A 4,554-nucleotide genomic window follows, 5' to 3' on the forward strand; every position below is an offset into this window, starting at 1 on the left:
GAATCTCAAGATACCACTCCATGGGAGATGGGAAATGAGTCCCTGAATTCCAGTGTTGCCCCTGCAAGCATATGTAGAACTTTGCTGCCTGAGTGACCCTGGGTGCCCCCATTAGGATCAGCTACAAAAGGTGGGATGGGGTGGGCTGCAAAGGATATCTGGTGTGTTTGTGTTTTTTCTCCTCCAAGTAATGGTGACTGTCTGACCATAGCTGATTCACCTCTATATTCCACTTTTGTCACTAGATTAGCTGCAGTGTATGTCTGCTGTTCAGGTACTTCCTCTCCAGTTCACAGGGCTGTAGACATTCTGCTCTTTAACCAGATAATGCTACAGTTTCTTCTGAGACCCCCTGCTAGCCCTGGGAGTTTGGGGAGGTGAGCTCTGGAAAGAAGGGGGTAGGTGGTCAGTCTCCATGGCTTTCTTTTCTGCCTGGCAATGAGGTCTGATAGATCACAGCTGTTGCACTTCTATATTGAGTCTCTGTCCTGAGATATCTGCCTCTATAGCTGGGTTCAGCCATACAATATACTAATTACTCAGGCAGAAATGCTCGGGGCCACAGTGTACCTGCCTCCTGTATCCTCCTTTCTCCCAGGACCGCAGTGAGTTCCAGACTGCATCACATGGTCCCTGTCTCTGCACTTCTCCCTTCCATCTTGCCCTATTTGCCCCAATTGTCAACCTTCCAATGTTTTGATGTGTGGATCTCTCAGATATGTTTGTGTGTTGCACAAGGAATCTTTTGTTGAATTATAGCTGTTCAACTTGTTGCAACTTCAAGATCAAGGGGGATCCCCTCATGCCACCATTTGTTTGATGTCACTTTATTATATTGTACTTCAATTTTTATTATTTTCTTTCTTCCTATTCCTTTGGGTTTATTTGCTGAATTTTCTCCTACCTCTTAGAATGCATGTTTTATTAATTTTAAAGTGTTTTTTGTTTTAATACATACATGTAGCTTGATACATTTATTTCAAAGTAATCTTTTAGGTGTATCCCTTCCATTTTTATATGATTCAGTTTAAAGTATTTCTAAATTCCCCTGATGATTTATATATAGATCCATTTGTATCTGTATTTTAAAAATACAAACATGGGATTTTCTAGTCAGGTCTTCTTATTACTTTCAATCTTAATGTCATTGAGTTCAAAGAAAATTTAAACCCCTACCTATACTGTAAAGAAATATTTCCACTATTTATCACTTTGGTGGTGCATGACTGAATCATGTCTGTGAAGTCTCTTTTGTCATTTAAGGTAATATTCACAGAAATTAGAATGTGAACATAGTTGGGGAGGAGCCATTATTCAGTGTATGAATTCCATTTTGTTTTATTCATCTATCATACTGTCTTATTTAATATAGCTCCATAATAGTTCTTGACATTAGAGTAAGAGTAAGAATTGTTCTTCAATATTGTCTGTTGATCTTTGCCCTCTACATTTACATATAATTATGTTGACCAGTGTGTCATTTTCACATACACCTACTGAGATTTTTCTTTAGATTGCAAAACATCTTTATATTAATTTGGCAAAATGTAACTCCTTTATATTTTTTGTCTTCCAAAACTGCTGGAATTCAGAAAATGTATTTTCATTTTCTGAAAAACTATATATAATTTAAAAAATGTATTAAAGTAAGCTAGCCTTGTGTAGGTCAGAATCATTCAGTGTATGTCCAATTTGTTTTACAACATTAAATATACCTAACTCCAGTTACACATGCACTTACTGATTCAATGTGAACTTGAAATAGTTTCTGCTAGTAATCAATTTACTTGCATTGTCATCTTTTCTATTCACCAATTTGCTGAAGTCAACATTTTTCCTTGGATTTTGGTTCTCTACCTTTATTCTTTTAATTTATGTTTATTCCTAGCATTTTTTTTTATGTGTGCTCCTGATGAGTATAAAGGAAACCAAAGGCTCTCAGCATAGTTGCAAAATAAGAAAAGCCTGATTTGTAAAGAGATGATGCAGACATGTTTTTCAGAATGTAAATGCAGAATCTTTGCAGCATCATTACCTGCACTAAATGTGGTAGAGATGCCAGGGAGTTAAAAACATATTTCAGATGACTTATCTCTTGTAATGAATCAGGTTCCTTGGAAAAGGAGATTGAAATGAGGATTTGTGTGCATGAAAGAGATGTTCTAATGGAGTGATATTGGCAAAACGTGTAAGGGAGTGAGGGCAGCTAGATAGAACAGGAGAAGTAGCAATATAAGTCACTGGTGTCAAGTGAAGTCCAGCCTCTATCTATCCATCAAGGAACTCTGGAGCTTACATTGCAGTGCCAATTCTGTACAAATTTTAGGCAAGGAAGCTGGACTTTTATAAACCCCACTAGTCTTTCATTGAGTGTACACCTGGCTGTGTAATCCCAAGGCAACTCTGACAGAAGTGGTGCCAATTACCTAAGGGCAAGATTCTGAAGAGTTATTGTATAAGTGAAAGTGTGAGACAAGAGCAACACCTGTGGCTGCTAAGGGACGGGCACACTGAACAAGCACAAAGGATTCCAGTGGGTGTGGTTACGTGCTGACTTCATAGTCCCTAGAGCCTTCCCTTTTACATGAACCAATGTTTATAAGAAATGTCTGTCTCATTACTAATCATGACTTCTTATATGTTTTATTGTATTAGAATGATTTATAATATGCAGACATACATTATTTTAGTAGAATGTTGTTTGGCTTCTTACATGGGTTTAAAAATTATGTCTAGGGATAAAAAATGTTCAAAGTAACATACATAGAAACTATAATGTGAATTAAGGGGATATTAATGGAATTGAGGGACTACAAAAGACGCTGACTGTTTGCCAAAGCGGTTATTTCCTGTTCTTTCTTTTCTTCTTAGTCTATTTTCCATCGCTTCTCAAGCCTTTTGGCTAAGATCAATGTATCTCTCTCAGAAGTATTGTATGACTGAGATGTGGCTAACAGAATGTGCATGGAAGTGATGTATGTGACTAAGACTGGCCTATAAAAACCTCCCATCTGATCCTTCAGGCTCTTTATTTCTCTGTGTGCTGGTTAGATGTCAGTGCCCAAGGTGATTTTGGGGGACATGTATAAGATGGTAGAGCCTCTATTAATGTGAGTTCCTGAAACACTCAATAGAGCATAGCTGTCCTTCCATGGAAGATTTCTAAAGAACTAAATTTTGGAGATGGATTTATTTATTTATTTATTTATTTATTTATTTATTTATTTATGCTTTGGAAAGTAATAATTGGCTTTAATGCTCTTGTGAATGAACTATGTGGGAGTAATCTGAACAATCAAGCACCAGTTTTCACATCTCTTTATTATTTGCATCATTATTTGAGATTTTATAAAATAAAACAAAAGTTTACAAATATATGTGTGTGTATATATATATATATATATATATATATATATATTTATTTATTTATTTATTCCATTGATGATAGAGTTCACAGAGTATACTTTTGTTAATTTTAGTTTCTAAAAATCATGTCATCAAAATTCCTTAGCAAATGGCTCAACTGAGAATGAAAAATCTTATACTGTCATTCAGGTTCAAATTGTATCTGTTTTCTTAAGTAAAATAACATATTTTCCGATCATATACAAAGATATTGATCCAGTATTCTTTCATAGGTGGATATAAGATTTGGTGTGGTTTAAATATTAACCTGAAGATTTGATCCTGACTAACTGTATAATTTGGAGAAGGGCCATGGAAATTCAGTGTATCTTCTAAACCCATAGATTTATTAAGGTAAAATTTGGATTTGGGGATGTAAGTCAAGATGTGGAGGGACTTTGGATGTTTAGAGGTAAGGGAAAAACTTGCATATATTTAGCCTATAGTATTTGCCAAGCTTTGACTATGTATGAGGTGTGATAAAAAAATATAGTGAATGTTTAAAAAAAAAATTACAGTAAAAGATACATTGCCATTAATACCCTCAAAATACTCCCTCTTGCTTTGAACACACTTATCACATCATTCTTTCTGAAGCAGTTCTGGAAGTCTGCTTTCGTATCTTTACTTATCCTCCATCATGAAAATGTTCCATATCACACATTGCTTCTGGTATGGCAATTTCTGTCAACAACAACAACAACAATAACAACAACAACAAAACAATAAAAGAAACGTTACAGTATACCCTCATCCACCTTATTCACCAGATTTGGCACTACGTAACTTCTGGCTCTTTCCAAAGTCAAAATGACCATGAAAGAAAAATTTTTTTAATCTATTCAGGACATCAAGGCAGCCATGACAGTGCAACTAAATATACTCATGAAAAATGACTTCCAAAACTGCTTCAGAAAGTGGCAAGAATGATGGGATAAGTGTATTTGAAGTGAGGGGGAATATTTTGACTAGGATTAATGGCAATCTGTCTTTTACTGTAATATTTTAAAAAATTTAAACACTCACAGTATTTTTTGATCACACCTCATACTTCATGTGCAATTTTCCTGAATCTTTATAACAACCCTGTGAATAAGACATCAGTTTCCCTATTGTACATAAAGTCAACAGTGAGGGAAATGCAGAGAT

The sequence above is a fragment of the Rhinolophus hipposideros genome (genome assembly GCF_964194185.1).
Source record: "Rhinolophus hipposideros genome assembly, chromosome: 6".
NCBI classification, from domain to species: domain Eukaryota; kingdom Metazoa; phylum Chordata; class Mammalia; order Chiroptera; family Rhinolophidae; genus Rhinolophus; species Rhinolophus hipposideros.